The 22,320-nt window shown below is 34.4% G+C and overlaps 1 long non-coding RNA gene across 1 annotated transcript in view; it reads right to left on the reverse strand.

Moving 5' to 3' along the window:
- LOC131479909 (uncharacterized) overlaps window positions 1-22,320 on the reverse strand; it is a 341,735-nt gene that overhangs the window by 63,327 nt on the left and 256,088 nt on the right. The window contains exon 7 of the long non-coding RNA XR_009245161.1: window positions 14,468-14,513. This is a non-coding gene — a long non-coding RNA (uncharacterized LOC131479909). The remainder of the gene's footprint in view (window positions 1-14,467; window positions 14,514-22,320) is intronic.

Here is a 22,320-nt window from a genome sequence, read left to right on the forward strand (position 1 = left end):
TATAAAAAAAGAACACTTGTAAAAAAATACCAAAAAAAAAAAAAAAAAACCACATCACACAGCAATTAGATTTGCCCAGATTCTTTTTTGCTTCAAATTTGAGTCACAGAAAACAAAATAAAACATAGCAAAACAAAACAAAAACCTGGGGTGAGAGTGTTTGGTGTTTAAATTCAGACTCATTTTTTCCCGTTTCCTAATATAGTTTTTCTTTCTTCCTTTTCTTAAAAAAAAAAAAAAAAAAAAAGGAGCTTTGATCCTTAGCTTTAATGGATCCAGTCAAAAAGTAAAGAATTAAAATTATGGGTGCTAACGTCTCTACTTTGATAAGTTAAATATTATACTATTGGTATTATGTGAAGACTATTGGAATTGAACTGCGTGAAATAAAGAGTTTAGACTCTAGGGCCTAGCAGCGTGGCCTAGCTGCTAAAGTCCTTGCCTTGAACGCCCCGGGATCCCATATGGGCGCCGGTTCTAATCCCGGCAGCTCCACTTCCCATCCAGCTCCCTGCTTGGGGCCTGGGAAAGCAGTCGAGGACGGCCCAGTGCAATGGGACCCTGTACCCCCGTGGGAGACCTGGAAGAGGTTCCAGGTTCCCGGTTTCGGATCGGCGTGCATCGGCCCGTTGCGGCTCACTTGGAGAGTGAATCATCGAACAGAAGATCTTCCTCTCTGTCTCTCCTCCTCTCTGTATATCTGACTTTGTAATAAAATGAATAAATCTTTAAAAAAAAAAAAAAGAATGCTCACCCTAAAACTTTTCAAAAAAAAAAAAAAGTTTAGATTCTAAAACTAAAGTGGCTAATCAGGAAACCAAAATCATTTTCTTCCAGAAAGATTATGCCATTTATTTTACATGTATTAAAGTGAATAATAAAAAAATAATTTCTCTTCAGCATACAGTTAACAAAAAATTATGTTTCTTAAATCAATGTCATTTATAAATGTGGAATGTAACTCATTTTAAAATCTGAGAATCTCACCTAATTCAATTTTTATTCTAAATGCATCTAAATCATCAATAGTATTTTCTTTGTCTACTATCATAAATTGTAAACCATTTAAAACTTACCACAGCTACACTAGAGAAATATTTTGTCTAATTCAGAGTATCTTCAAAGAAAAATACAAAAAAAATCCTTAACACACTCTAGTTGATTTTATATATATAACTTATATATGTCTCCTTGCCCTCCAACAAGCACACTAATTATCAAAAGAAGGAACAATGTAATTTGCTGATAAACAGGTATTATGCTAAGACATACATACAAATTAAATATAAATGTAAGCATAAACAGATATTCAAATAAGACTATTGATACTTGCAAATGTAAAGAGGAAAAAAAAACCTAATTTGACTTTTAAAGTTATAGCCAAATATGAATAAATAAAGCCAGTAGATATGTTTATCAAACGAATTGCTCTATCACATATCAACATTATTTACATGTAACTTGAGTGCATATCTTGATTATTATATTCTCAATTTTTTTGGGGGAGGAACATATAATTGTCAGATAGAAATTATGAAAACTGAAACACACATATCCTTGCTGCTAAGCAGAGTTTATTGTTTGCTGTTTAGGAACAGTTATGCCAAGTAAATTGTAACATTTTGAATTAATTTAAATGCACACTTAAACAGGATATAAGAATATATAAATTATTTTCAATAATCTTAAATTGATCAAAATATTTATAATGCACATGATTTAGCTATTCCCAAGCCAAGTCTTACAAACATCCGTATAAATTTCTGATATTATTTTGAAACATCAAACTTGAATGTAACCTTCTGACTTTCATTGCTTACAACAGTGAAAGACACTTTGAAAGGTCTTTTCTAAAGTCATTTTTTGTGACTATTCAGGTACAAGTTAAGAGAACTAACTGCAATATCAGGTGATGATGTCACAGAATTGGAAGGCATATATATTAAATCATAGATTGGATTTTTAGATACCTGAAATGGAACAGAAAGAAGTTATAGCTAGAATGGATTTGAAGAGTATTGAAATTTGACAAAATTATGGGGTTCTGTGGAAGAGTTTAGATATTATCAGAGAGAAGTAACATTAGCAAAAGGCTATTAAAGGGACAGTAACCCAGAACATGAATATAACATTCATTTCATGGATATCAGGTATCACTGAAATTTAGTGCATAATATGGTCAGAACTGTACTACAAGTATGGCATTGTGGTAGTGTGGACTCAAGGCAAATCAAAGAAACCCAGAAGCGAATAAGATTATAAAAATAGTATAAAATATTTTAAATGTTCATTATCTGGTATAAATGCAAAAAAAACATAGTTTCAAATGACATTATGAATGTTTTATGCTTATGTAATACACAGACATCAGGCATCTTTGGAATTTCCAACATTGACAAGACACAATTAAACTTGGAAGCCTCACAATTTATCATGAAAATATATAGCCAGAATATGAAAATATAAAATGAACTATAAGAAGAAAGGTTGGGGGCTGGCACCATGGTGTAGCAAGTTAGGCCTCCACCTTTGATGCCACCATCCCATGGGGTGCCAGCTTGAATCCTGGCTGCCTCAGTTCTGAACCAGCTCCCTGTTAATATATTTGTGAAAACAGTGAAAGCTGGTCCAAGTACTTGGTCCCCTGCACCCAAGTGGGAGACCAAGAAGCAGCCCCAGGATCCTGGTTCACAGCAGCACAGCTCTAACCATTGCAGTCCATTGGAGAGTGAACCAGTGGATGAAGATCCGTCTCTCTGTGTATCTCCCTCTCTCTCTCTAAACTCTACCTTTCAAATAAAAATAGAGAAATATTGAAAACAGAATAAAGGTTGGATTTTTAAAAAGATATATTTACTTTTCTTAATGCAACTTGCTGTCAGGTATTCCTAAAACTTGTCATCTCCACAATGAATGCATAAATTCTCCTTATATAAACATAAGTTGCCAAAAGCATTCATACTCTGATATGCTTTTGACACCAACAAGAGCAAGTTTTCTTTCTGTATCTCTATCCCTATCTATCTATCTATCTATCAATCTATCTATCTACCTATCTATCTATCTATCTATCTATCTATCTATCTATCTATCTATCTATCTATCTATCTATCGTGCAAAATGATATACGAGTAAGAGACAGGTACAGAGAGCGAGATCTTCCATCCACTGCTTCACTCCCTGAATTTCCATAACAGTTGCAGCTTGGTTGGGTTGAGTTCAAGAGTCTAGAATCAATTCAGAATTAATTAAGATCTTCCACATGGCTGGCAGGGGACCAATTTGTTAGGACACAACCTGCCGACTTCCAGGAAGTACTTAGCAAGGAGTCGGAATTGGAAATGAACCTAGAATTCATCACTAGGCACTCTGATGTGAGATGCAGCATTCAAAATAGAGACATAAACACTACGTCAACTTGCTGCCCCTCAAAAAATTTAAGCAGGAATACTATGCAAGTATTTGAATTAAGGAGCAATTTATTTTTAAATACTCAAAGATGTGTTTCCATAAACTGGATTCAGGACTCTTGTAAAAATTTTCCGAATTTTTCTTAACAGAAGCAAATCCTTCTTTTCTTTATATGTAAAACTCACAAAAGCAGAGGACATTTGCACAGCTGTTCAGAAAGTCCCAATTCCAGCCAATGCAAGAAATTGGAGGAATGAGCCAGTATGTGGATGGACCCTGCTGCCTCAGTCTCTGTCTCTTTCTCATTCTCTTCCCCCCTCTGCCTTTCAAATAGAATCAGTCAGTCAACAAACAAGAAAATTAATAAGAAACCTGAAACTATCAGTCTTGGGTAAGAGAATTCTTCATAATTCTTTAATAGTAATTTGAACAATTACATGATCCTTTTCCCTGTACCGTTCCCATGTCCCGTTGAGAACTATATCTGATGGTTTAGAAGCCAGGAGGGAGATTTCTTTGCTTTTTTTAAAAAAAAAATTAAATATCTTCCTTAAATAATTTAAAAACTTCCAAAGAATCTTATGTGTATTGGCCCTATGAAATGCAAAACTGTAGGAGGTCGCTGGATTAGAAATATCCTGTGAAAGAGTGAAGGGGGGTGGGCGCAAGGACAATTTAGAGGTGAGGGTTTGGCATAATAAAGGACCAACTCTTCAAATGTGCTCATGTATGATTATAGATCTTAAAACTCTCTCAAATGGAAAGAAGCTAATTTTGATTGTGATTAAAAAGATTTTTGGTTTTTTTAATCAGTATATACATGACTTATAAAATACTTTGTGTTTTTAGGAATTGAATGTTTGGCAATATATGTAATTTTAAATGACAACTATAATGAAAAATTTTCTGACACTGTGCATTAGGTAAATGCTATTATCAAATGGGTGCATTAGGTTTTATTTCTAGTTGTGCTCGCTGATATACTCAAATAATATTCATGATGAGAACGAAATATTGTAGAATGTGGGAAATAATGAGTCTTAGAAAATTTCAACATTGTACAATTGATTCATCTTTATGATATTCAGCCTCATATTCCCTTATGGATATGGATTGCACAGAGACTACACTAATAATTAAGCAGTAATCATCAAATTAGAATCTTGATCTGTAGCATATTTTATAAGATTTTAGTAACTGTCTTAAACCTATTTAGTTCTCAAGGAAAAAGTATTTTCTTAGATTAAATTTCTTTGTGTGGTCATTTCCCCAAGCTGTTTTTTACTTTGTTTTACAGCATGGAGAATGAAATAATTTTCTTCTCAATCATACCAAATCATATGAGGTAACACTAAATATAACAGGAGTTGAGCAATATGCTGTTAAGCTGAGGTATTTAATTTAATTTATCCCCATTTATATTTCTGTCACTGGCATTCTTTCTGATGAGCTAATGTAGGAAAATATGTTGTGATCAAATCAGGTCATTGAAAACTTCACACTGTGAGCAAAATGAAAAACTTCACTCTAAGCAAAATGAATGTATGGAAGTTACTGAAACAACAGCAACAAAAATTCCAGTCAAAAGCAAAAATGATGGAAACACCTTTGATCATGTTATTGTGCTCATATTTGAATGCTACTAGATTTAGTATTTGTCAGCCCAAATGTAGACTGGATTTTCCAAAAACAAAATTGCCATAAATACAACAAATATCAAAATCTGGGTATTCTTTATTTTGTTTTAGAAAATTATTTCTTAAACCTTGTATCTTTGACTTTCACAATAAAAGGTATCTTTTTAAGTGATTATTTTAATTTTTTATTGGAAAGCAGAATATTTGAAAGGTCTTCATCTTAGGTCTTTATCTAGCTGAAACATTTAGATTTTAAGGGGTATAGAAAAGCTAAGTTGTGTTTGCAGAACCAAGGCATAAGTCTTCTCTTTCAATTAACTCTGATCTATTTTGAGTGTCACTCCCGGTACTTCCATTGGCTCATAACTTCACACTGACAACACTAATGCAAACATATAGAGAATCCCAGAATGCTTTTGGTTTCTTTGTATGTCTTAAGTAAAGAAATGCTCAAAGATCATGTTGATAAAACTGAGTCACTTATATTCATTGTAAAAACAGAGAGAGAGGTAATTGATGACAGCAAGTGAATACTAGTTAGTTATTTTTCCTGTGCTCAATGTACTGCAGTCTAAATATAGTCTTAGAAAATGTAGTCTAGAAAATATAGTCTAAATATAGGCTTAGAAAATGTTAGTGCTCTGAATGGTAAAGTGTATTTTAAAGTTTTTTTTTAATGGAGACACCAAAAAAGGAAGTAAATTTTTCTTTCTAATAATAGTATAACATCGAAACATGCCCAAGGCAGGGAGTAACAAAAGACAATTATGAAGTAAAACAGGCACAGTAATCCAGGTAATTGAAACCAAAGCAAGTTCAGGCATGTCATTGGCACCGTTTTCTCTTTTTCTGCTTTGGTAGTAGAAATACATTATGCTTTCACATGTCTGAAACCAGTTACAAACTACAGCATTCACTGTCTATGATCAATTTTGAAATATGGAATGAATTACAAGAGTTTCAGATGATTTATTCAAGCAACACATTAATGTGACAGCACTAAGTTAATGATAAAGAAATCTTTTACACTATGCTGTGCAGCAGATGGAACTTTTGATAGGTATCCAAACATGGTATTGTAAATACTTACAAACAAAACACATACTTATATTTCTTTTGCTTTCATGTGCACTCCTTTTAAATATCTTTTTTTTAAGATTTATTTATTTACTTGAAAGTGCCATAGACTTAGGGAATGAAAGAGATCTTTAAGTGATTTTTCCCTCTCTAAATGGTGGCATCAACAGGCAGTGGACTAGACTGAAGGCAGGAGTTAGAAGCTTCATATGGGTTTCCCACACAGCCAGAAAAGGCCCAAGCATGCGGGCCATCTTCTGCTGCTTGTCCCAGACCATTAACAGGTAGCTGGATCAGAAGTGTAGCATCTGGAACACAAACCTATGACCATATGGGCAGATGACATCACAGGTGCTGGCTTTGCTTGCATCATGCCACAATGCTTACCCCTCAGTACCTTAAATTTACTATATAAAGCTATACATGCTTTTAGCTCTATCCACTTTACACTTTGTTGCATTCCTATAAAGATATTAACCTAATTCTCTCTTCATGTAAAAACAGAAGTCATGAACATAATTGCTCATTGTTTTCTTTCCCTTCAAATTGTGATTACTCCCACTGTCCATTAGCACCAGTCTCTTTTATGCTTCTGTCCTGCTTGGTCCCTCTTCTCAGAGTTGCTTAAAGTCATAATTGGTCTTACCTTTAATTCTTTGATTTGAACAATATTTACCTCTAGAACAATATTTACTTTTAGGAGCTACAATTAATATTTAGTGTCAACAATAATGTACAGTCCCTGGAATGAACTCTGGCTTTCTTTATATTCATTTATTTGAAATGCAGTATGATTGGGGAGGAGAGAAGTGGGAGAGAAGAGAAGAAGAAAGGGAGGAGAGTGGAAAGAAGCAAAGCGAAGGGAGGGGGGAGGGAAAGAAGGGGAGGTAAAGTATTTTTTCAACTACTGGTTCACCTCCTACTTCCCTATACACCTACATTAGCTAGGTTTGTGCCAGGGTGAAACCAGAATCCAAGTACATCATCCTGACACTCACACGGTGCCAAGGTCCTAATTCATTGAGCCATCATCTATTTTGACCCAAGTGTCTTAGCTGGAAACTGGATTGGAAGTAGAGTTGAGACTCAGTCATAGGCCTTCTGATTTGGCATTAAGTCTCAAGGTTCAGCTTAATATTTTGTGCCAAGGAACCTCCTGCAGAAATGTGACTTTCAATCTGTTGTCTTCCCTATCCATTTAAATCTAGTGTAGTATTCATCAATTCATTTGATAGAATCATTACCTCAAAGAAATCTTGGAAGCTTATCTGTCATCTTCCCTCTTTGCCTGTAAATATCCTAGTGATTCTCTCTACCAGCTACATTGAATTCATGTTCCTTATTTATCACATTCAAAATATGGAGGCCATTATGATTTATTGCTTAATCCCTAAATTCATTGTCTATTCAAAGACAGGTGTTTCACAAATATGGCTTGAACTGAGCTTTGTTATTGAGATTGAAGACTGCCTATATAATTAAACTTAAAAAATAATATATATATATATAATTCCTCAGAAATTTCATAGAGAACTCACACAATATCAAAATTGCATGAATTCAAACTTTTTGTACCAAATAAACTTATACTTTAAATTCATTTTCCACAAACTTTTTGAAATGGCTTAATTTTTTCTCATTCTCAGTTTGTTTCCCCTTTCATTGCTTATGCTCACTGTATTCTTTCACCAATCTCTCTTTAGTTTTTACCTTTTTATCTTGATGTAAGCATCTGGGAAGCTATGCATTGAGTCCATCATATAAAACTGGGAACAGCCACTTTGGCTACTACCCGGGTGAGAAGAGATTTTTGATGATCTTCTAGCAATAGGGATAATAACTCTGATACGTCCCAAGACTAGCACCAAAGTTTACTTCTGTAGTGAAATCAGATGTTGGAGCAGTCAAGATCACTTAGTGTTCAATGCATGGACTTTACTGTTAGCTGAGACTTGAGGAAGCCTGGATTACATTTGTGTTACAAAAGAAAATAATTACTAAAGCAGCATATCTAAGTTCTTCTAAGTTAAGGACACTGGAGCTATAATTAATATCTCACAGCTTTACTGGTTTACTGTATAGATTCTTAGACACACAGAAATGTAAGGCCACAGATTTCCACACTTACATTAGCATCTATTTGCATATGTATACACACAAAAGCATAATCTTGAGCATCCTTTCAAGTGCATATATTTTACACAAACACATATACTGTTATATTTTACTCTACCTAAGTTTTGCATTTCTCCACTGTATGAACTGGGCATATCTTAACCCATTCTTCACTTCCATTACATTATTTGTCATATGTATCCTACTTTAAATGATTTCCATGAATAAATAGAAAATAATTATACACTTGTAAATGGCAGTATTTGTTAACTTACAATTCACATGGAGCAGTAATTATTAAAATTAATGCAATGACAATTAGTAAAATAAATGGATTAATTAGAAGATTATTATAGATGTATTAGATTCAGAAGAAATAGAACTCTATCAAATTGCTGAAACATAAGTTTTTACATTGCTATTAGTTTTCTCTCTTTATATCTTCAAAAACTAGAAATAACACGTGAGCTAGGAGCAATCCACAGACCTTGCCTTAGGAAGCATTTCTCTACAAAGTTAAGTGTGACTTATATACTGGTCGGCTCATTCATGCTTGCTACATGGATTAAGGAATGGACATCAATACTCCTACACAGGAACACCAGTGTCTGGGTTTTTAAGGGTTTCCCATTAGTTCAGATATGTGTGGCGTGATTTAAATAGTTGACAAAAGCCTTAGCCAGGTGACTGGGAATACCAGAATTATGGTATGTGACATCAATCTGTAATTCATTCCTCAATTTGTATTTATTGAACATCGCTTCTATGATCAACACTGTTTTCGCTCCTCAATCTGAATTTGCCTGAAATATGGTCCCTACATCAGACAAATCCAATTTAAATCCATCTAGACAGTAACTAGTGTGTCATTTTCGAAAATGTTAGAAACACAAAACTCAAGAAAAATCTGAAGTTTTCTACACCAAGACCAACAAAATGTAACTTGTGAACACAGTATATCATTGATAAAGAAATAATTAAATTCAAAGGATACAGTGAGTGGAACATACTTGAACAAGCAATTAATATTGATTGAGATTAGATGGTAGTAATGCGCCAGTGTTGTTCCCAATGAAGTCAATATAGTCATAATACAGAATCACAAGCTTGGTGCCTTAAGTAAGAGTTGCTTATTTCTTACAATTTAGAGGTTGGAAAATCAAAGATCAACTTAACAGGAGATCAGATTCCCTAAAGAGAACCCTTGTTCTGATATGAGGAAAATGATCTTCTGGACTGTGTCCTCACATTTCAAGAAGAAAGGAACTAAGCTTTCTGGTGCCTCTTCTGGAAGGGTCATGATACCATCATTATGATTAGCATTTTGAAATATAACATCAGTCCAAGAAACAGAATTCATTCTGTAGACCCTGACACTGTCAATTTGACTGTTATGATGCAGAAAATGTCCTTATTTATATGAAATATATTCTGAAACAGCTGATGGTTCCAGGGAATTACATTGAAAACTTACTTTGAACTGGTTCTGTGAAGAAAATTTTGTGATATATGTGAAAAGTGCCTCAACCTTGATGATTATTTTTAAAAATTGTGTCCAAGATACTGCATCTGGCCTCTAGATTTCCCAGTTCTAGTAAGACAGAGGGATGTGTGAACAACTGGAAATAAGTACTATTAAGTGCTGTGAAATATGTGTCACTATAGCTAATGATATAGCTATAAAAGGGAAGCGTGATTTTAAACAGAATGAAAGCAAGAACAGATCTTCCAGGGATGCACAGGTCTTTGCTTAATCAACAAAGACATTGGGGCAAGATGTACATGGATGATTATGATGTGCCTGATGATCTGACTTCCTCCTGATCAGTTATAGTTACTCACCATTCTATTTATGATTAATGAGAACATTTTAAAATAGCTTCAGTACAAAGAAGACTATAAATTTATAACATTAGATTATTTGTGGATCTGAGTCAAACATCTCTCTTCATTTTGCCGTTTGAACTGCTGAGAGAAAGAAATCTTCCTTCCAACCACTGTTCACGTGTAATTGCCTTTACCACCAAGGCTGTTCTGGCCTGAAATCTGAGGCTCAAAACTATCTGGATCTCTTTGGAGGTGGCAGGAACACAAACATTTGAGTAATCACTCCTTTAACACTGTGCACACTAGCAGGACAGGGGACAGGAAACCATGAATAGAGTTGGACAGAGGGATGTAAGTGCTCCAGGGGATGTCTTAAGTGTCTGCATCAAACACGCACAATTTTCCGAAACATTCTTTTGCATTATCTAACGTTTCAGCAATGCCAGCTTAGTTGGCTCAGTCTTGGTCTCTCCCTTCTACTCTTTTGTCTTTGGGAACACAGAGGCAGGATTATTTGGTTAAATCTCCAGATTGATGTGTCATAATTATGGCTCTCCCCAATTTTTTTAATGAAAAAAAGTGTAATATGGAGCAGAAAGTCCCTGTTTATCCCAGAGGTTCGTGATTCATTCATTGGCTGACCGATGAAATTGTGGATATTCTATTCCCTAATCCTTTAGGGAGCTTTGGGAACTGGGCTATCCCATTGGTTAGAAAATTGAACTCAATTAGTTAAAGTAGCCTCATAAACCAGATTTAGATTGTTCCCTTGTCAATACCATTTTCTATTACTTAAAATTTGTTATGTTACATTCCGTCATGTCACATGCATGAGCACTAGTGTCACTTACATTTTAACCCTAGTCAAATAAATGATAATGAGAGAAGCAGAACTTTAAAAACAGCCATTGTCGAGGCTTACATTTAAAACAAAATTTCAAATCTGGGTTACAAAAATCTGCACCAAGCTACAAGAAAAGTAGTAAGAAATTGACAGAATCTTAAAAAAGATTGAGCAACATCCGGCATCCTTCCCTAAGACTTCATGACTTGCTCAATAAAAACTACAGCAATTAGGTAGGAAACTAATGAGTTAGGAAAGTCATGATATGTGTGTACCAACCATGGCATTTATTTTTGAGAGATTTTTTTATATCTAATTATTCTTAATACAATAACACAAGTAGACTTGGTACATCTATTTATCCTATTTTAAATGTACTGTGCCATTGAATTCACACAAAGGTAGAAACAGCGATTTTTTCAAGAATGATGCTAACTTGAAACAACTATTTTTGTTACTTGAGAAAAAGAGATTCAAATAACATGAATGGCAATTTACTTCATGTATGTAAAAAAGTGCTTATGACAATACTCTCTTCTAGCAGATTTTACATGGAACATTGCTTCTTGACAGGCTGCTGCTATTTTTTAAATTAAATACCTACATTTTTAGAGGAGCTAATTTTTTTTACAGTATTAACAATAATAATAATTGTTTGCATGAATATAATGTGCTTGAAATTGATCGTGTGTTTTTAGATTTATACGAAGTAACGTATCTCGTAATTTAATACCAAAATACATACATTAAAAAAAAAACCTACAACCATTTTCTGTGCAATATTTGTTTTCTAGGTGCAATTTTCAGCATGAATATCACAAGCAGTCATTAAGATTCAATTTAGAACAATTTTTACTTTATATAAAAAAATCACGTGCTTCGATTGCGTCAGCCATCTTAAAAACGGATTATGATTTATTTCAGGGATAATTGGCATAGAATGTCACCTTAAAACATTTTTGTATGATTTAAACAGTTCTACTTGATTACTCCTTTTTCTCATACTTAACTCTGATTTAATTAAAGGGATAGTTATTCTGCATCTGTGAGTTGCAAAACTGAATGACATACAGTCATTATCCTCCAGAGGTTAACAGCCCAGCAAGGAAAACACAGATTCACAAAAACAAAAGAATTTTTCTATGTGATATGATGTGATAAGATCTACTTTTCCTTGAAATGCCATGGAGATCTAAGACAACTGGGACAGGAGAAAATGAAGGACAGAGACTAGGTATACTTATAGAAGGAACTATCACTTTGGGTTAATGTTGAAGAGCTTGTTAGATTTTCAGTTTTTTATACCCACAGCACAGATACTGAAATGTTTTAACATATTCTTTAATATAACATTGGTTAATAGTCATCTAACCCTTTTTTTCCTATACTTCTCAGTGTAGCACATTTTGTCGCTATTAATTTCTTCATTCATTGTGCAAATGGTGACTTTTTTTTGGTTTGTATGTTTGCCAAAAAAATGTATTTAAGGCAATGCTACTTCTATTTTAAGTTCTTGTTTAAAAAATATTTTGGTAGGCATATGAAATAAATAATGATACACTTACAAATACTGCCAAATTTACTGTTATTAAAAAGGATGAAATAGACAACATGTATTGACTTAGGATTTTTGTGAGCAAAATGAAAAAGAAAAAAAACATGGACTTCTACATAGAATATAAAAGGTTTGTATTTACATACATATATTGGTAGTATAGTGATGCCTGCATATATTAATAACAAATTTGGAAGAATGAACACTAAGACTTCAGAGTAGTTACCATTGACGAAAATAGTACTTATATTTGTTATTTTATATTTTTGAGATTCCAATCTCCAAACAGTAAAGAAATGTATGTTAAGAGAATAAAATATATCCACTCTAATAAGGTGAATAATTATCAATTTTAGTACTAATTTTTAGAAAATGAAAAAGACCATAATATAAATGCAAATATATCAGGTTTTTTAAAAAGAAAATTCTAGTAGAAATCAGACTAAAACAATTTTTCTCTAACTAGGTGCAATTCTAATTTTATTAAATTTAAACCAATAAACAATGGTTTTTAACAACTGGCATAGTACCAAGGTATTTAAAATGTTCTAATGGGAAAATGGAGTTAAATATATTTATTTTTGAAAGAATTTTGAAATTCATAAAGATTTTTTTTACAGTAAGCATTTTTCCAAACTTTTTGCAAATTTGTTATAATTTAATGATAATTGCAACAAATTCACAGACTCTGATTTCTCATTCTTCACTGAAGATAAAGGCTTGTCTGAAAGTACAGCAAGTAATACAAAAAGAATAAACAGAATCATAAAAACTTGGCCACTGATCCGTAAATCATCCAATGTTTCAAAATAAAGAGGCATAAGGATTAAACCTATGATTCAATAGCTAGAAAAATAAAGCATGTTTTTTTTTCTGTAGGTCATACAACTGAAATATATTTTATTTGGCGTGACCAAGAGCTACAGAAAGAATTATTGCCTATTCATGATCTAAGGCCTACTGTTTCATCATTCAACTAGATTATAAAAAAATAATTTATCCTTTCCACAGCCTCACATTTACTCAGTTCACAAGAATGATGTTACTACAGCACTTTATAAATTGGAAAACTTAACATCCCAGAGGCACATGATAAATCAACCACAAAGTGAAGGAACTATTCTCTACAACATAAGGAAAGCCAAAGAGATCCTCAACCGAGGTAGAAGACCATGTGATCATCAGCCCTTGCCTACCACAGCTCTCTGACAACTATCCCAGAATTGGATTTTCGTGGTGTTTCTGCCTTTGATGTTTTGCCTTCTATCTCTAGTCTATCCTGTTCTGCTCTGTTCAAACACTGAGGAATTTGTCCTGAGCTAATAAAGACGATGTGGGTGTGTGGATTGACCTACATCCAAAAATATTTTCATGATTTGCCACAATTAAATAATTTGGTTTGTAAAAGCTATAATTAAGTTATTATCAAAGAAGCACATACTAGAAATTCTAAATTTATCTTCACATACTCACTAATCAAGACCAGGGCCACATTTTCTACATTGCATTAAATGAAGGCTTAAGTAAATTTCTCCAAATTAACATGTATATTATTAATTGACAACTAATTATATGTATGGTTACTTTCATTTTTCTTTAAAATTATATGTTTAGGGTATCAACAATACTAGAACTTGATAGATGATATCTCTCAGTTTCTAGCAAAATACATTGGAGTTATATATTAGATGTTTATATACAATACCTTAAAATACTTTCCTAATACATAGAAACTGTGTATAGCACAGTTAAGTTACAATAAATTGTGTACACCTTAAGTTCAAACGGCAAATTCAAAATTAAAATCTCTAATAGTACAGAGGAAAAATTTAAACTTACAAACACTGTGTTTTGGATAATTACCAGTTGAACCAGTTAAATATATAGTTTTCACTTATTTAGAAAAAGCGTCCTTCAAGTCTACCTACAGTCACTAAGACAAGTGGCAAATTCTCGAAACATAGCTATAATAAACATAATTGTCAAAAATATTTTTCCTACCTGTTTAGCTGAGTAAAAAATTCTCTGATTAGTCGCTAGGGATGTCCTGCAAAATAAATAGAAAATATATGGCATGAAGGGTAATAAAATAGCAGTACTTTCACATCATTATCAACACTGTTAGTGGATTTTGTGGTATAACCTTATAATGAAATAATGCATTATCTGCTCTTTCCTTCTAGATACATGAGGCTGGGAACACCGCTAGGGACAAAAGGCAAATGAACATCAGAAACAAAGGGCAAAAGAATTTTATATGGATTGGGCATTATTCATAAAAATTACACAAGTGAATAATTTACTACCTACAATAAAGATCCAAAGGAAAGAAGAAAAATGTAAATTTGCCAAAATGAAGTAAACAACAAGTAAATCAAATTAAATTTCAAATTCTGGGGCCCAACATTGTGAAACAGTAGGTAACTTGTGGCACTGGCATTTCACATGGGTACTGCTCTGAGACCTGGCCGCTCCACTTCTCATCCAGTTCCCTGCTACTGCACCTGACAAAGCAGTGAAGGACGGCCCAGTGGTATGCACCCCAGCACCCACGTGGGAGAAGCTCTTGGTTCCTGGCATTGGATCAATTCAGCTCTGATCACTGCAACCATTTGACAAATGAATGAGCAAATGAAAGATTCTCTCTCTCTCTATTGCTGTCTCACTTTCTCGCTCTCTCTCTCTTATCCTCCTCTCCCTCCCTCCATGACTGTATATTCCTCTTTGTTAATCTGCTTTGCAAATAAATGAATGGTAAAAAAATAAATATAACAAAATAACCAATTTCTGATCTAATAAAATATTTTTAAATCATTAGAAGTACAGATAATAGATTGAAGTTCATTTTATGGATACTATCTTATGATTTCATCTTGGAGAGACCCCATTCTAGGGATTTAAATTAAATGTCAACTGGCACAGAAAATTACTACAAAAAATCATTTTGCTCTTTACTGAAACAGAATAAGTCTTAGGACAGAAAGTAACTTAACAGCCAACTAGTGTAACTGTCCTAATTCATGGACAAGCAAAGCAAAGTTGAGTAATTAGCTCATTTGAGAAGAAATGTCCATCTCCTGACCTCATCCAAAGCACTGCTAACTGCTCCTCCCAAAGAGTTAGCAAGAGTAGGTGAACATATTCTGCTCTTCGCAAATTCCATCTTTTCAATGAAACTTCATACCCCTGCCTGAAGAAATGATCTATATCATCAACATATGTTGTATGTACTTCACTCAAAATTCCCTTCCCGCATGGAGAGTGCTACCAAGATATTGAATGACAAGGACTATTGTCTTAAGCTCCTTACAAATCAGTGAAGCAAAGTGGGCAGGGTGTGGGAGAGATTGAACCAAATAAAAAAACACACACACAAAGAGAAAAGCTGCCAAAATCAATCCCCAACCCCACTGCTGTATGGGATAATTAGCTGTTCATACAAAACCTTTCATTCAGGGCAGTCAGGAAACAATGAAAAGTCATCATTTGCTGTTTAACAGATGTATCTCCATTTTAAATTGATCTGAGCAATACTGGAATTAGCTCTCACTGGAATTCACTCCCCAGTGAGACTTCATGTTTTCAAATGCATATAATAATTTAGGATTTAGGGTGCCCAGTGCTGTGGTCTAGCAGCTAAAGTCCTTGCGTTGTATGCACCAGGATTCCATATGAGTGCCGGTTCTAATCCTGGCAGCCCTGCTTCCCATCCAACTCCCTGTTTGTGGCCTGGAGCTTTGGGACCCTGCACCCATGTGGGAGACCTGGAAGAGGATCTGGGCTCCTGGCTTCAGCTCCGCCCAGCACTGGCTGTTGCAATCACCTGGGGAGTGAATCATTGGATGGAAGATATTTTCCTCTGTCTCTCCTCCTCTCTGTGTATATCTGACTTTGCAATAAAAATAAATATTTAAAAATAATTTAGGATTTTTAATAAAATATTAATTTATAACAACCAAAACATTTATTGAACACCCTTTCAAAAAGTACACAGTAATCCCTGGCACACTTGCTTTTGCTATTATCAAATACAAATCATTATGTTTTCTGACAGTGTAAACATGAAATCAACAACGTACAAGGGTAGATTTCAACCGTGTTCTATCAACTCTTAGAATTCTGAGACCAAGAACAGAGCAAGCAGCAATATGCTGTTGTAGGAATGTTTTCACGAATTATAGCCTTAGAAACAGCGTGTGTGTGTGTGTGTGTGTGTGTGTGTGTGTGTATGCTCGCTGTTTGGGAGCTCATGGAATCAGTAAGACGCATCTTCTCTTGCTGGATAAACTCAATGATTAATTCGTGCTTCCTTTGCAGAATGTCAAAGGATTCAGTGTGGCAGGATTCCAAGCCTTTTCAGGTATTTCAAAACACATGAGATTAAAAATTGTTTTAAACTTGTGAGATTTAAACTAGCTGTGAGTTACATGCAGCTAGAAAAGCTGGTATCTAGCAGAAGGAAAATAATTATTAAAAATATTTACTTGCTGAATTTTATTATTCCAATTTGTCAACTCTGCTCGTATCATTAAGCAAAAATGCTGACATTACAGTTTTGGACCAACATTTCAGCAGCTACAAACCCACTAAATAAATCACAAAGAAACATGTTCCAGTGTTTCACCAATAATTAATAAAGTATAAAGTATGTTTTATTTTCTATAGTGCATATGATCATAATTTAGACTGTTCTTTATAGATGCATAGGTTGATGATCTTTTATCTGAAATTCTTGCTACTGGAAGCACTGAAGACTGTTAGATTTTTCAGATTTCATTATCCCATCTTCAGAAAGGATTCAATTCAAAACACAAAACTCACGTAGTTTATATTTTCAAACTAAATGAAAGAGTTGAAGCTTTTCATTATCCCCCAAATCAACAATGTGGTACATAAACATATGTTTCACAGTATGTACATGATACTAATACCTGCCTCTTTAAAGACATATTGCCACAACATACACGAAAATATTTTACAAGTGTTTGAGGAGAAAGAAAAATCCAATTTGACATAAACTAATTAGAAAGTCTCTACCTGTCCTCTATTTTCTTTTTTATTTTTTATTTAATAAGATACTTTCAAAACATATTTAAAATATTCCTACTCTAAGGAAAATGAATTTGAAGAATCAAAAGAATTTTAAATAATATGTAAATATGAGAGTACTTCAAAAATTCATGATAAACAGAATTAAAAAGTTTATTAAGGTGCAAGCAATTTGGAATTCATGCTATTTAATCTCCATCAAGATCATGGGTAACTCACACTAAGAAAAGATGTATAGATTTCTTTTTTTAAAGATTTATTTATTCTTATTACCAAATCAGATATACACAGAGGAGGAGAGACAAACAGGAAGATCTTCTGTCCGATGATTCACTCCCGAAGTGATTGCAACGGCCGGTGCTGCGCTGAGGCAAAGCCAGGAGAGCCAGGAACTTCCTCTAAGTCTCCCACATGGGTGCAGGGTTCCAAGGCTTTGGGCCATCCTCAACTGCTTTTCCAGGCCACAGGCAGTGAGCTAGATAGGAAGTGGGACTGGCAGGATTACAACCAGTGCCCATTTGGGATCCCAGTATGTTCAAGGCGAGGACTTTAGCTGCTAGACTACTACACCTGGCCCAAGATGTATGGATTTCAAAAATATTTACACCAAAACATATTTATTTTTAAGTTCAAGTTTTCCTTGAATATTTTGAAGCCCTCTTGCAGCCACAATTTCATTTTTAAAAAAGATTTATTTTATTTTTATTGGAAAGCAGATATATAGAGAGGAGGAGAGAGAGAGAGAAAGATCTTCCGTCCGATGTTTCACTCCCCAAGTGACTGCAACGGCAGTGCTGTGCCGATCCGAAGCCAGGATCCAGGAACCTCCTCCAGGTCTCCCACACGGGTGCAGGGTCCCAATGCATTGGGCCATCCTCAACTGCTTTCCCAGGCCACAAGCAGGGAGCTGGATGGGAAGTGGAGCTGCCGGGATTAGAACTGGCACCCATATGGGATCCCGGGCACGTTCAAGGTGAGGACTTTAGCCACTAGGCCATGCTGCCGGGCCCCCGAAATTTCATTTTTAAAGGCTTTGGTGCCTTTAACAGAGCAAGATGTCAGATGTTTATATCCTAGAAGCAAAAGAAATACTCATAGCTTTTGAAACATAGGTGTAGAATTACACCATAACAATCCTACCAAAAGTACATACAAATCAACCATTTAAAAATATCTCCACTATATACCTTTGTTACAAAATTAACATGCTTTTTTCAATGAAAAAGAGAGAATTACACTTAATATAACTGCTGCAATTCAAAAGTATAGTATTATCTGCAGGCCATTGAGGTAAGCATATGTCCTGTCAAACATACTAGTATTATTACAGTTGCATAATCCTAATTTTGTTTTCGCAACATAACACTCATACTTTTTTTATTTTTCCACAACACTTTATATTTTCATGTTAGGAATAATAAGCATTAAACCATTCCATTTTTTAGTTGTGAGCTTGATCTTCACTCTTCTTCAAACTTCAAATCGAGTCACATCTAATAGCAACATCGTCAAGTCAAAATTATATCTCTATTACATCAACACAAAAAATAAAGAGTTCAAAATTAAAGATAAATTTAAAAATGCTATTGTTGCTTGCATTAAGTATTAACAAAGCCTTTGTCTTCATAATATCATCGTTGTTATATATTTATTTATAAATTTATTTATTCTTTTGACAGCATGTAACCTCCATAAAAGGATTTCTTATTTTGAAAATGACTCTTACAATTAAAATTAAAATTGTATTTTGCCAAATAAGAATTGGCGTAGTTTTAGCAATAAATTATAAGTTATTGTGTGTGTATGCATGTGTGTGTGTTTGTATATATATTAAAACAAGTATACTTTTTCCTTCTAATCTTTATACATTTTTTTTCTTCTATAGCATTCAATTGTTCTAACTAATTGTACACTTTGAACTTTAGGGTAGGATAAGGTCATCATTATTCCTTTTCTTTTGGATTCTTTTAATAATTCTGTTAAGGCATTTGATTTAGTTAGTGGTACAGAGATTCTTTTCACAAAAGTGCAAAAGACTACAGTCTTTAGAGCACTGCAAGCATCTTCACTTCCTAACAAGTGTAAGATGGTCTAAGTCATTATCAGTCCATGTCTAATGCTGTTTCAAACACTGTAGTTTCCTTGCATGGTTTGAGAATAGAATGGTTCCAACTCTAACTTCATAGCCATGGAATTTGATACGGCCTTTCACTCAGAAAGGCTTTACTGGAGCGAATGAAATGACTGATTTTCTGCCAGAAGTCCTGCTGTACAAATTGACCTCCAGTGATCAAATTTTTTCCAAGTGACAGTTGGAACATGGCCATTAGGATGGTTCTAGAAGTGTTCTTTAACAACGTGTTGAGGCCCGGCAGAGGTCTTGTTAGCTGATATGACAGCAGCACTGACAGCGACCCAAGGACGGATTGTCAGACTGTCATGTTCAATACCTTTCTGGAATAAAAATCTCCATGGTAGTAAAATGTGCTGTATTTTAAAATCACCAAAACCCAGGGAAATGTAATTTTTAATTATGTTTATTGCATTAAAAAGTAGGTTTTCTGTTATTTGCCAAATGTGCACACACATAACTGCTGAAATGCATATTTGTACTGCAATAAACAGAATGTACAAGGAAAATAAAAAAACAATAATTTTCATTGAAAAAGACAAGTCAAAATTACAGATTTTAGCTCTTAAGAAATTTACATTCTAATAAAACTAAACATTTATAAATAAATCTATTGCACTGATAATGAGAAATAATGTGGTAGAATGCTGAAGTAAGGATTGAGGTGTTTGTAGTTACAAGTGCAGACGTCACACTTCCTGTTGAGACTGTTCTCAAGGAGAACCTGGCGTTTTGGATGAGTTGGGGGTTCTCAGTTGGGTCATTAAAGGTCACTTCTTAAAAAATATTCTTTGCAAGTTTTTGTGAGACATAGAATTGTGAACTATCTAGAAGATTTCACAGGGAAAGCAAGTGAAGACAAACAGCCTGGTAATTAAACAGGAGGACCTGGATGAATTCTATAAACTTTTTCACTTTTGAATACTACCTTAAATCACATATATGTAAGAGTTAAAACTCATATATACTATTTCTATTAAATGAAAGGAAACAGAGATATAACTTCAACCTCACAAAAATCTCAAGGATAAATCTGCATTTAGATATGAGTCCCAGTTACCTGCAAACCGAGTTCTTCCAATATATCTTACTTACACCTTGAAGAATAAAAAAGAATAAAATGGAAGACACCTTACATAATAACATTGATCCACACAATCCTTAATATCCAATATAATAATTTTAATGCTCTGCTGTTGACACATCATAAAATATTTCAGGGCATATTCCTCATTAACAAAAAATCAGAAGTAGTATTATTCAGAAAAGTGAAGGCACAACAGTTACATGGTTATTTATATAACTTCCTAGAACTTCTAACAATAAAAATGCCATCGATAGGGACTGATATTGTGTCATGACTGTCACTCCAGCATCCCATGAGGGTGTCGATTCCAATTCCTACTGTTCCATTTATAATCCAGCTCCCTGCTGATGCACCTTGGGAAAGTGGCAGAAGATGGTAGAGATATTTGATCCTCTGTACCTGTGAAAGCCCAGATGAAGTTCCAAGCATCTAGTTCTGGCCTAGCACAGCCCTGGCCATTACAGTCATTGCAGAGAGCCATTGGGAAGACAATTTCTTTCTGTATCTCCCTCTTTGTAACTGCATTTGAAATTAATGAATAACTTTTTTAATTGCACCAAGATTAACTTTGTAGACTCTGATTCTATTTTCCCCCTATAGAACCACACTGCCTTTAAAATTGATTTTTAAAAAATGAGGCAAAGACTTTTCCAATCAGAAATTCAATCTTTATTGTTCTGTTTTGTTAGTTTTTGTTTCTGACATAAAATCTATGAGGTGACAAATAAAAGAACTGAAAACCGATTTTCCTCATTTCATTATTGTTATTTTCAATTTTTTTTTAAGAGAGACATAGGGGAAGATCTTCTGTCTGATGATTCACTCCCCAAGTGACTGCAGCGGCTGGTGCTGAGCCGATCCGATACCAGGAGCCTCTTCCAGGTCTCCCACGCGGGTGCAGGGTCCCAAGACTTTGGGCCATCCCCTACTGCCTTTCCAGACCACAAGCAGGGAGCTGGATGGGAAGTGGAGCTGCTGGGATTAGAACCAGCACCCATATGGGATTCTGGCAAATTCAAGGACTTTGGCCGCTAGGCCACTGCGCCAGGCCTTATTTTTAATTTTTTAGAGGAAGAAAGAGAGTAAGAAATAACTCTCGGCTACTACTTTACTCCCCAAGTTTCCACAAAGCCCAAGGCTGGCACGGGACTGGAGAAGCAGTCAAGTTTCAACCCGAGATTCTCACATGACTGGCAGGATTCTATTTACTGGACGCCTCACTATTGCTTTCTAGAATCTGAGTCTGTAAGAAGCTGTAGTCACTAGCCAAAATGAAGAATAAAATCTAGCAGTCTCAACCAACAATAGGACCGATAATATAATCAACTGCCCCATATTTTCCTCATTTTCTAACAGTGTAATTTCTCTTTAGCTTTCAAAATCTTCTTTTATTCCTAATTTTGTGCCATGGCCTCAGTCTACCACACCAATATAATCACTTATAATTTGAAGACATATAAAATCAATGGGAATATACCATTAATAGATGATGCAACCTAACTTAATACAAATCTATATTTTATACAAATATATGATTTGGTTATCTTTCTATATAATATATGACCTTTTATAAAGCAGATTTCAAAG

Source organism: Ochotona princeps, chromosome 3 (assembly GCF_030435755.1).
Source record: "Ochotona princeps isolate mOchPri1 chromosome 3, mOchPri1.hap1, whole genome shotgun sequence".
Taxonomy (NCBI): Eukaryota; Metazoa; Chordata; class Mammalia; order Lagomorpha; family Ochotonidae; genus Ochotona; species Ochotona princeps.